The sequence below is a fragment of the Ascaphus truei genome, chromosome 4, assembly GCF_040206685.1.
Source record: "Ascaphus truei isolate aAscTru1 chromosome 4, aAscTru1.hap1, whole genome shotgun sequence".
NCBI lineage: Eukaryota > Metazoa > Chordata > Amphibia > Anura > Ascaphidae > Ascaphus > Ascaphus truei.
The window spans coordinates 103,749,446-103,762,841 of NC_134486.1; positions in this window are offsets into that span (position 1 = coordinate 103,749,446).

The following is a 13,396-nucleotide window of genomic DNA, read 5'->3' on the forward strand; positions in this document are numbered from 1 at the left end:
AATTAACAGAGCTTAGTGAATCGGCCCCAGGGAGTGTTAGGACCTGCTAACAGTCATACCTTGAAGTTGGCTAGCAGGCTTAAGCCGCTTTGGCCAAAGGGTTGAACTAAATGACCCTTTTCAAAGAGAATATATAGGTATTGCACTGTGTATTTTTGTCACATTGGAAGTAGCTCTTGGCATCTTTTTTTTTTGTATGCATATATTTTCTATTCATGGCTCAGAAGCACTGATATCCAGAACTTTGTTTCTTTTTTCTATTACGTGGAGAGACACCCTGTGCTCAAAAAGTATCACTAGGATATACAAAGTATATTTTAATGGCTCCTCTAGCATATTTCCCACATATCTCAGGTTTGTTCATTTTTGAGTACAGGTGTCTCTCCATATGTTGGTTTGAGGGGATATATATCACTTCGGACTCCAATAAAATATGGCTCTCTTTCATGTTACGCCAACGCGAGGCAGTCTAATTTAACATGATGTTAAGCTTATTCTAATTAGATAACTAATGGATGTTGTTTTTGCTTATAATTGGTCAATCTAACGTCCATTATCAATTTTGACAATATGACGTTATGAGTCCTGGCTTAATGGAGCTTTATGGATCTGCGTGACGGTGAAGGGGTTAACCAGGCTTTAAAATAAAGGTCAAGCCCACTTAATTAACCCCTTTCGGTGTGTTAGGGTCTTAGAGTGTCAGCTCTGGGACCCAGATGTCGAAAATGTATTACTGCAACTGTATACTAATTTTGAGACAATAAAGAATTATGTGATTTTTGCCTTTACTGGGATGCTGGGATCGGGAGATTTGTAGGCTGTAAGTTTCAGGGTGGGTTTGTCGGTACAGAATGTGTCTATGTAGCGGAGTTCCGGAGTTATGGGATACCCCAAAAGTTGTATCCGGACATTGAGTGATATCTTCGGATACAGCTAAGCACATTACTCCGCCAAACTCGGACTCTGAAAACGTTCTTACGACTCCCTGCTGCAGCATCTTCCAGACAAGGTCAATGGGTATGAAGGAGTTAAAAGATATCGGCAGGTATACACTGAGTCCTTGGTATAGCAGGGGCTCCCCAGTATAGCAGAGGTACCCACATACATGCACAGGTATCCTGAACCTAGTTCAGGGCCTGCTCCAGGTAGGTTATAAAGCTGTGCAGGTTTTAAAGTGTCTAAAAGTTTTTTTAAGTATTTTTCTCACGTGTGCCAGGAATGAGGCTATTGAATATAGGGAATATACACTCACTCCATTCCTGACACCATGTACTTCTGGAGAAATGGGGACACCACTTCCCTCAGCGATGCTACTCAGACTAGATCAGACACAAATACAATATTGAGACGTATATACAACGCAATGTAAGAGAAATCCCACGTAGCCACACTCTATAACACAGTGGTATCCGGCCCCTCTATAACCTCTTAACTGAGGAACAGTTTGCAAGAAGAAACCGGAATAAATCAATGCATAACTCACTGTTGGTGTGTGGGATCCTGGCGCTGTCGGCGTGCTCCTACCAAGGTGCTGGCAAAGAACAAATGGAGAGAAGAAGGCGGTGCAGCTGCCTACGTCAGTGAAACAGACCGGGAATCCTCTGGATCAGAAAACTATAAATTTATTGGCACATAAACAGTAAAAAAGTTCACTCTGACATGTTTTGTGCGAGGGATCACACTTTATCAAAGAGCAGACTCCGGACTCTGTGGAGCCTGAGCAGAGGGTGGGCTCAGTATGCAAAGAGGCAGAGGGGCCAGGCTAGCCCGTGCCCCCATGCTACCTGAGAAAAGGTGCCTGTCCTGCTTTACACTACCGGCAAATCGGCGATTGGCTGGCAGGAGAATTCCCACGCTCTGATAGGCTGTTCAGGTTAGTGAAGGAAAGCCTGAAAGCTTAAGAGAGCCTGCAGCCAATGGGGAGCGCAGATTCCAAGCGCTAAACCAACAGCGGCGAATTCAAAGATGCTCAGAACTGAATAGACGCGAGCCGGCTTCAAAGATTTTCAAGGCAGAAAAGTAACTGAGTCCAGCTTTTAAGAACGTAGCGGTCGCAGCAGGCATTGCATGCCCAAAACAGTTCCAGGACTTTTGTGAGTAACTACCGTTCATTGGAAAGTGCTCTGAAAAGGTGATCTTAAGGAATTTCGTTCCGGAAACGGATTTATTTGTTAGTCCCATTCCCAGTAAGTGTGTTAATCTTGAATTGTGTAACTTTGTGTGTCTGTCTTTTACGAGAAATAAATTACCATTTATTTTACCATCCTGTTTTGCTCAATCAAATGATCCCGGTTATAAAAAGGTGTTGTAGAACCTGGTCTCCCGTGACAATCTGGGCCCATGAATACATTTTTAAAACACACACACACACACACACACACACACACACACACACACACACACACACACACACACACACACACACACACACACACACACACACACACACGTACAACAAGAAACTCTCTGATCTGTTTCTGGTTGTAGCTGTAGGAGAAAGCATCTCTGTTCTACTGGGGTCAGCATCCTTGTGTGCTATGGCACTCTCTGTGTCCAGGTATAGTGTCCTCTTGTCTTGCTGTCAGCATGCAGTCCTTCTGCGTGCATCAAGATATCATATTTTCCTCAGGTCAACCCAGTTGTGGGCTAAGGAAATCTCTGCAGTCCTCTTTCTCCTTATGTCAGCCCAAATGTGAGCTAACAAATCTCTCTCCTGTTTCTCACATCACGCTTTTTCTAAGAGTCCTAATCAGCCACGTGGAGTCCGGTTGATTGCCGGCGTTCAATTAACCAGCACACTGCTGGATTTAGAAGCAGCGTCTCTCAAACAGTGATAAGTCACTGTTACAGTATCCTATCTTAAAAAAACTGGAGAAAAGCTAAAATTCCTTCTAATGTGATTCCTTTTCTTTCCTACTGTATATCTGGGGCATTCCCCCCCCCCCCCCCCCCCTAGTTTTGCTTTCTGACAGTGACGCTTTTTGCTATTTGTTTCCATAGGATGAAAGTATTGTATATATAAAGAGTAACAAAACAATTGATGCTAATAGATGCATTGTGAATGCACTGCTCTCAGCCTCAGTGGCAGCTGCAGAACTGGGACAAAACCGAAGCTATGTATGTATATCTTTATTTACAGTATATAGTGCATTCCATTGTCATACTGTAGCACTTCACAGCAATAACACACGTGATATAATAGGAATAAGCTTCAACATAAAAGTAGACATTAGGAGAAGCAGCCCTGCCCCTAAGAGCTTACAATCTAAGTAATAAGGTGCAATAAACTACATCTGATTTATTAACGGATTCTCAGATTGAAATCTGCCTCAAAAGTCAGAATATTGATTACCCAGCTGCGTATACTTGACGCCTCCGCAGGATACATTTATACAAATATATATTTTGAACGTATTCACTATTTAGGGACACTACGTATAAAGGCCTTATGGTGTTTTAAACTGGCCTGTGTGTCTCAAACTGATTGGAAGCAGACATACATGCTTTATGACTTTACAAATGACTTGCCCATATGCATATTTAAGGCTTCATCATCCCCTCCAGCTCAGCCTTAAACATGAACTGCTGAAATTAAGCTGATTCTGCTTCCACGTCAGAAATTAGGGTTTTATCCACTAATATCTGGTCAGACAGGAAATTTGCTGTGGGAGGGGGAGGCCGGATTACCACTTCTAATTACGACAGGAGATTTTCTCTCGGCCGTAGAAGTGAAAGTCTTGTGGCCGTTCTCCTCTTTCAACAAAAAAAAAAAAGAGCCAAACCAGGAAAGTGAGCGTAGCAGAGGGGGGGAAAAAAGTACCCTGCGTAAGAAAGACAGGGAAAGGTTGCAGTGCAGTTGGGAAATAATTGTTTCAGGGCAACGCTGATTTCATCAATGTTTTCCAGAAGGGGCAAGAGGTTAATTACCGATGCACACCAATCATAAAACCTGTCATAGACAGCCTGCAAGTCATTCATATCACTTTGCATTTAATTTACATCACTTAAAAGATACTGGTCAAATAATGATGTGAAACTTGGCGAATCCTAGAATTTTGCCCAAATGATCAAACTGACCAACAGTACCAAAGCAACACCCACTGGTCAACGCTACACTAAAGAAGGTCAACTCTTCTATAGTGGTAGCCGTGAGCCCATTCACTTCATTGGTGCTGGCGCTGAACGTGGCATATATCATCGGGAGATAACAACCCATATATTTTCCGAGTCAAATTGAGCTGAAAGTGACGGTCTTGCTTTCTGATAATGGAAGAATGTGTCCGGAATTTATTCGTGTACAGCTGAGTGAGGATATAAGTAAATGATCTATATGTTAATGCTAATTTTCCCCATATCGTCTGTGTCGATAGTAAGAAAATGAATGACCAAGCTTCCAGTCATTTGACACAGACACACACACAGAAAAGTGTCCAAAACATTCGGTGCGCCAAATAATACCATGGTGGGGGTTATTTAGTAGTCTCCACGCTGCAGTTTAGTCGAAGAAAAAACTCCAATGGCATTCAATAGCGTTCCTTTGAGGATAAATCTGATGCTGTTTTTGCATTGGTTTTGTCCCAGTTTTGCAGCTGGGAGACTTTGCTCAATAAACTTCTGTGATTGTTGACACTAAACAAGTTATTTAATAAAACTGCAAAACACTGGCAAAACCAGTGCAAACACCCCCATCCCCCCCATCATGGTTATAGTGATTCCCTTAAATACATTTGATTCAGTTTGAGAGACTTGGGTAAATGTATCCAAGTACTTTGTGCTGATTTTGACTGCTTTCATTCTTTGTACACCAGCTTGAGACTTGGGAAGTGGTTAAAAAAAAGGGTAACAGGGTGGATTACAACCTCAGCGCTATACCCACAGTATTAGTAGTGATTAATTATTAAACAACCTTAAACAGGAATAACCTGTAGTGGAAAAAAACATATATAATAATATATAATAACGTGAAAATGTGATAATGGGTGTTTTACCACCTCTCTTTCTGAAGTCCTGCAGCCTTGAGGTCACACGGATTGTCCAAATCCTTCTACTTGTCTTTATGGAAAATTGTCCTCTTTGGCGCTGGTCTCCAATTATTAGTGCGCAGCGCAATACATGACATTGAAAAATATAAAAAGGAGAAACAGTGTCAAATATCGGACAATAAACTTATTTTCACTCGGGCATCCACATGATGGTGGACATTTATAAACAGAAGAGGTCTAGTTGAACCAGGAATCGGTGAGGCGAGGACGCAGACGCCACTGCTGAAGGCCAAAGAACACGTGGACGCCTGCGACAAGGCACACTGCAAGGGACCAGCACAATACAGTACTGAGGGTCTACAACCGTACAAAATTGTACGCAACGTGCAAAAGAATGGAGAATGCGTGAGTGACAATCCAGGTGCCTGTTCTATGGGTTTAAAATACAGGCAGTCCTCGGTTATCCGACACAATGCGTTACTCAAAATGGTGTTGGATAGCGAAATGTTGTAAAGCGAAACACGTTTTCCCACAGGAACACTGTTTAAATGAAAAGTTCCGTTCCTGAAGGCATTTTTAACACTAAAATACACCAAATATTTTATGCCGGCAATAAGATATGCAGCGCACACATAAATTATATAGTGTATATACTGTATTATATATATAATATAACATAATAAATAATATATTATATAGTATAATATAATATTATATAGTATAATATTATATATATACGCTCTTACGACGCTTTGCAACGTTGTTTATGTGAATATGTATATATATACACATACACAACGTTGCAAAGCATTGTAAGAGCGTTGGATAAGCCGTTTTGGCGTTGTAAAAATGAATATAGGTATGCATTGCATAGCGTTGGATAAGCCATTCGTTGTAAAGCGAAGCGTTGTAAAACGAGGACTGCCTGTAAATTGTTTTAGTAGATCTATGCTATGTTGCTTTCTCTTCCAATTCCATGTCACTGACATAACCACTGTATGCTCAATTGCAATCGACAACTACAAAAAAGAGCCTTGAAGTCTATCAAGTTGCAATATAGGTGTGAGTCTGTTTAAAATACAGGAGCACTGTGGTTAATAACTGCGCTGTAGGATACAGATGGGTTAAAGAGTGACAAAGAAGACCTCCCCAATAAGGGTGTATCATTTCCTTTATTCAATCATCAAGGTTACTTAAAACCTATGAATTCTGTTTATAATTGTCCACCATCATGTGGATGCCTAAGGGAAAATAAGTTTATTGTCTGATATTTTACACGGTTTCTTCTTTTTATATTTTTCAATTTCATGTATTGCGCTGGAGACCAGCGCCAACGAGGACAATTTTCCATTAAAATAAAAAAAGGTTGTTACCCTGGCACAATATTATAATTGGATGTAGAAACAAAACAAAAAACAGGAAATACTCAACAATATCTCTAGAACGTGGCTTGGTAAGCGGGTGGTCTGATATTACCAGCGTTATTAGAGACCATGAAGATGCAGCCAGACTTACTGTTTTTGGCCCCGTGGCAAGCGGTGGGACCACGACTGTGACTGCACCCGGTGCCGTAGGATTATTGCTGCAATGAGTCCGACCTGGAAGCCTGGATCCCGCAGCATAAATGTGGCAGCATTATCCCTGGAGCTGCGACTTCAAGCTTTTTCTGCTGCGGCTCAGAAAATGGCGAGTCTCGCCTCACCTGTACATGGTGATAGTCCCAATAAAGACTTTCAAATCTACGGATTCCGTTGGGTTCACAATGCACTGCGTTCTCTTCTCAGTGCACCTCCCAGTGTCCTCCTTCTCTCTGTCAACGGATGACGTCTCTCCTTCGCCAGTTACATTATCATTTGTCTGTGATGTTTAATGCCTCATCTCAGCCCCTAAATCTCCTGCCGACCAGCACACTCATAAAGATGAATGCAGCATGTTGTTGTCAAAAATAGATTTATAAACACAATCCCAGCAAGCTCAGAACCCCAAAACCCACCACATCATACATATATATATATATATATATATATATATATATATATATATATATATATATATATATATATTAGTGGCAAAAGGAGTGCTAATGAGCGTGGCCAAATGTATACATCAAAAGACAGAAAAGCCCAATGCTACGTCCAATGTGACAAAAATACACAGTGAAATACTTATATATTCTCTTGAATAAGGGTCATTAAGTTAAACCCTTTGACCAAAGCATTATAAGCCTGCAAGCCACATCAAGGCATGACCAGTAAGCAGGTCCTAACACAACTTATGCAAATTCTCATTCACCTCTGCTGGGGGGAGAATAACCGCAATGGGTCTGTACTGCACAGGAGCGTGAATAAAATATATTTGCCGTTACTAATAAAAAAAAATTATCAAAATATATGCCGACGCATTTCACACCAAATACTAGTTCTTAATCAGGGCTGCTAAATTTCAGAATAACAATGTATTTAGAGAGTAATAAATACACCTGAATTCCAATGAGATTGGTTAACTGTTCATATGTCATGTAAAAATCAATTGGTTACAATTATTAAAAACCGAAACAGATATAGTTATAAAGCATGTCAGCAAATCTAATGCACAAAATTCTGTGTACAATGTTGATGGTAGAGACCAACAAATAGCAGGCACAATTCATTTAAAGATGAATAAATAAATGAATGCCATAGAATATATGTTTAAGTATATAAAGATTGTTATTAATCACCAATAGTGTTTACAATTATATTTACATATTTAAATATGTTTAAAGTGAATGCGAGTTTATTAATAAATAAGGTATAATGCAGTTAACATGAAAACAGTGATAGAAATGTTGTGCTAACAAATTTCAATTTTAAATAAACTAAAACAAGTGATATATAATATTTATATAAATAGGCTAAATAGTTATCATTTCATTAATATCTTTAAGTTCCAATGTTTCAAATTAATTTAACCATAATGTGTCCGTACTCGCATTTCCGATTATTATTATCATTTGTTTAATGTTTTCAATTGCATAGTGAGTTATCCTGGTATCTAGTTTGTGTCTTTATTGGATTCAATGTTTGGCAACTGAATATTTACTTTGACATGCACAATCTTAGCAAGCTCAGTTGGCACAATTACATATAATTGTGAGTCTGGGGTTTGAGCTTGCTAACATTGTGTATAGTTGGGAAGTATGTGGACCCTCCTCTTAGCTTACGCTCACCCATCCCACCCCGATTTAATCAGCAGGTCCAAGTATATACAGGTAATTGTAGTAATCATTGAGATATTTCTTGCCCCAGGAGAAAGGTGGAGATAACCTTTGCTGCAGCAAAAAGCATGGGAAGTATAAACATTTTTTCTTGCACTTTTTATTTTTTTCACTATTTCATAGGGCACTTCTGGCTTTTTAAACCAGTTTTAACTGCACTGTAGCTCACATTCTAACCCCTTAGGCACTTCATACATGCCCCACATCCCATGCTATTGACTATATAATTGTCTTGTTTCCATTTAATGCAGTGGAGGAAATCCGAAGTACAAAACTGGCAGTGTACGACCTGCTGATAGGCAGGTGACCTGCTGATAGGGGTTTTGCAGGCTCAATAGGCTTTGGCCAAAGGATTGAACTAAATGACCCATACTCGTGTGAAGAAAAAATATATAGAAGTGAATCAAATCATTTGTCATATTGGATGTGCATTGGGGCTTCTTTGTTTACTATTGAATATTTAATTTTGTTCCCAATCGCTCTCTTATGTTCTGCTGTTCGTAATTTTAGCTTTCTTTGTCTCATTCATTTTATTACAGTTACCTATAAGCACATGGGAAACACCTCAGATTCACAATTGATAAACTCATTAATATGTCTTTGTTTTAGGATGTTGTCCTGTATTGTTTGCATATATCACATTTAAAGCTGCAGACCAAGAAATATCCTACATGCGTGTGTTTTTTTTAAAATCAGTTCTGTACTATGAGAAAATACTTGTAGCATTTTTTTAAAAACAACTCTGAATTACATTTTTAATGTATTATAATGTAACAAGCCGTTTTTGTTTCTATAGCAACCATTTAAAAAGTCACATCCCCTTCCTCTTCTGAAACAGGCTCTGGTACACCTCTTTTTGAGCCCTGCCCTCTCTCTAGCAGTGCACACATTGTATCTAGTTACTGCCTGTCACATGATCTTCCCCACAGAACTTTGCATTTTTGGTCCTCTTCTGCTGCACCGACAGCCTTTTAGTGAACCCCGAGCCGAATCTTCACCGATCGATCACAGGAGAACGGATCAATCGGCAATTTAGCTAATTAATTATCAATGTGTGGATTGTATTGATGCACATATTAAAGGGGAACAATTTTAAATAGATAATAAAAAAAAACCGGCAGCTTGGACTGCTGCTTTAACGTTGCCAGTGTCTGTAATACTTATTTATATGAGCGCAACATGGGCGTATACATGTTAAACAGCCTCTGTCTTGTTTTCACGTCCAGTTTAGAGTTGTGTTAATGGGTATTCTTAATTTAGGACCTTTTCTTAATTAAGCGCCTATAGCGACCAGGTGCTACTCTATAAGGCCCGTAATATAGTGGGTTCGCTTGCTCCGCCGTGCGTGCGCGGCACTTATAATTGGCTGTGGTTAGCCAGCCATTCTATGCTAGGGCCAAGCGCGCGTACAGCAGTGAGCGTGGAGCCAGACGATCGGGGGGAAGACGGGGAAAATAATCTTTTTGCGCCGCTACCGCTCAGAGAGAGACTGAAATGTATGTGTGTGTGTGTGTGTGTATGTATGTGTGTATATATGTGTGTATATCTATTTATATATTTATCAAAGTTGCACATGTTATGTTAATAAATGATTTATTCTCACAACATGTCTGTTTTTTTATTATATAATAAATGATTAACTTTCAAACAATCTATACACACACATATACAAATACACACACACACACATATATATATATATTTATATATATATATATATATATATATATATATATATACACACACATATATACACACACACACACCTGTGCGTGTCGCGCACAGCACGGACCCATACACACAAAAAGGGTGCGTCACGTGCACGAGTGTTCGCACACGCGCGAGCGCCCCAACTATAAAACAAGCCTAAGAACTAAGCATTTGCAACGTACATTCTATGGCTGCAATTGCTGCTATGTTGGTGCGCAGAAGCTACCTGCCAATGCTGAATATTCTTGAGAATAGACCAAGATCACAGGGAAAAAATTAAATTCTTTATTATAATTGTTTCAAATTTTCCTCTGTTAAATGTGACGTTTCTGTCTCACTCTGCCTGCTGGCAGCTTGTTTTCCTGACCATCGCTCTGCAGATCCTCCTTCCGCGAGGTTCAACTGTTGCAGATTGAGGTCAGTACCACCAAGTTGTAATTTTAAAGGCGTGTGATGATGCAATTAAGTGCAAACGTTACGTAATGTAATTATGTCATTATTATGCACAGACGTGTGAATTGCAAAAGACATCAAAAGTACTGCAGAACCAATGGCACTAAATCTGATATCATTATATTTTTAACACCAGCTGCAAACAAATCTATAGCGCCTCATTTTGAATCACAATTCCAGAGAAAGCATTGGTGGGGCACAAAACTTTGAACGCCACTGCTATTTGCGTGATTTCGCCTGAAATCTAAATAAAGTCGAAGAAGTCTTATAGTGTATTACAGCGGGGGTGGGGGGCAACTCCAGTCCTCAGGGGATATCAACAGGTCAGGTTTTAAGGATTTCCCTGCTTCAGCACAGGTGGCTCCATCAGTGGCTCAGTCTTTGACTGTACCAGCTGTGCTGAATTAGGGATATCCTTAAAAGCTGACCTGTTGGTATCTCTTGAGGACTGGAGTGGGCCACTCCTGGTGTATTACTTCTTACTAAACATGACTCATGGCATCCTCAGGGTGTAAGGAGGAAAGAATTTTGATGTAGCAGTCGTTGTACTGTAGCATTTTTATTTTAGGTTATTCATTTTCCTTAATGTCTTTGTAGGCTTAAGAGAAATACAGTTTTACTGCTAAATATTTATATACTATAAAAAGAGTTTAGATAGTACAGAAGAATTAAGAGTTCTTCCACACATTTAGTAGTACACTGTACATTAATTATTGTAATGCTCAAGAATGTATTGAGCTCAGCCTTATTGTGTAGGTTGTAAGCCATTAAGAGAACAATGTATCATTAATGTACATATGTTCTTTGGTTTCAAAAGTACTGCTCAGGGGTACAATTTCAGCTTTTACAAGGGCCATGGGGTCTCAGTAACTCTTGTGAGCTCCAGGGGTTTCAGGCTTCAGCTTAAGGCTGCGGTCCCAGTACAGCCTGTGCGCAGGGCGCGGCGTGCACTGTGCGTGTAAGCACCGCCCCTCTATGGGGCTGGGCCCACTACGCACCGTCACGCAGAAGGTGAAGCCGCGCCGTGCTGCAGGGTTTTTCCCAACTCAATAAAATTGCGTTTACTCCTAGCGACGGAGGCGTGGCCACGCCCCCACCGGCGGTTCACCCAATGAGGGTGAACCAGCCGCGTGACGTAATGGCCACGCCCCCTCCCGTCGCAAGATTCTCCTCACAGACCGCAGATCGCGGTTAGCGCTGTGACACGCGCCGCCCCTCCCCCGCCGGGCGCGCGTGTCAGATATTACTGGGACCGCAGCCTTAGGCTGGGGACCCGCTGCACGTGCCCGCACGGCCGTCTTGCTTGCCGGCGGCGCGTGCAAGTCACTGCACCGCGATCTGTGGTGAACTTTTTTTGGCGTGGGTGGCGTGGCCAAAACAGGTCGGGGCAGGCGCGGCCATTGAGCCCGGGGAGAGGGGTGGAAGAGGTTGTGGGTCCGCAGGAGAGGGGGGAGGGGGGTGATAAAAGGGGGCAGATTGATCGGGCTGTAAAGTGCTGTAAAGTCCCCCTGTCCCCCGGGCTGTGCGAAACACACACAATACACACAAAACATACACTATACACATACATACACATACATACACATACATACACATACATACACACACATACACATACATACATACACATACATACACACACATACATACACATACATACACACACATACATACACATACATACACATACATACACATACATACACATACATACACATACATACACACACATACACACACATACATACACATACATACACATACATACACATACATACACATACATACACATACATACATACACATACATACACATACATACACACACATATACACATACACACACATACATACACACACTTCCCCCTTACCTTTTGGAGGTGGGGGAAGCTCTGACAGCTCCAGCCAGTGCAGATAGGCTCACCAGTGCACCACGTGACGCGTCACCGCTCGGGGTCACAATCCTCTTGCATCCCCTGGCGGCTGACGCGTCACAGCGCACAGCGAGCCGTGCAGTGAGCAGGGACTGTGGCCGGCTCGGGAGGAGATCATGGGCAGGTGGGTGACGCGCTCGCGGATGCGCGCGCCGCCGACCGCAGCGGATCCTCAGCCTATGTCTACTTTCACAGCCGTTTCTGAAATTCGTTTTTTAATATATACTGTGTATATTTTTAGCAAAAGGTGTATACGTGTAACATAACTAACCACAATACAGGCTTACTTACAAAACATTTTTTTTTTTAAATAAAACTCCCATAATGCTCATTTTTGCAGGGTCCCTTCCTCCACTTACCTCTGCACACACAAGGAATGAACATGAATTCTATAAGGATTCTGAGCCTCTACCCACTTCCATCCTCTCACAGCTTCTTCCCCTAACAAGTACCAGTAGTTACAGAATAGACAAAATCTTTAGAGCAGGAGTGGACAACTCAAGGGCCACCAACAGGTCAGGTTTTCAGGATAGCCCTGCTTCAGCACAGGTGGCTCAAACGGTGGCTCAGTCATTGACTCAGTTGACTAAGCCACTGGTTGAGCGACCTGTGCTGAAGCTAGGATATCCTTAAAACCCTGGAGGACTGGAGGACTGGAGTTGTCCCCCCCTGCTTTAGACTCAGAGCATCACCATACCACAAATGTTGACGTTGCATGATGCTGCCATGCTACCTTCAGTAACAAACAACATGGCAGTATCAAAGTTATGGATTTGTATATAGTGGAACGGTTTGGAGAATGTTAGTGGGGATTTAAGTGGGCAGTCATGGACATTAATTTGTGGAGTGCCCCAATAATGTTTTATAGTGTCCATTCTTGATATACAGGGTGTCAAAAAGGTAACCAGCTCTAAGACAGGACACCAAAAAATGCTTTTACTGTTTTACTTTTTACAGAGAAATCTGCAAATAAAAGAAACCTATTGCTATGCTGCTGTCAGATACCTAAAACCAGTACTGTAGCAATGCCATTATAGCAGTGTTCAAATTCCAATCATTCC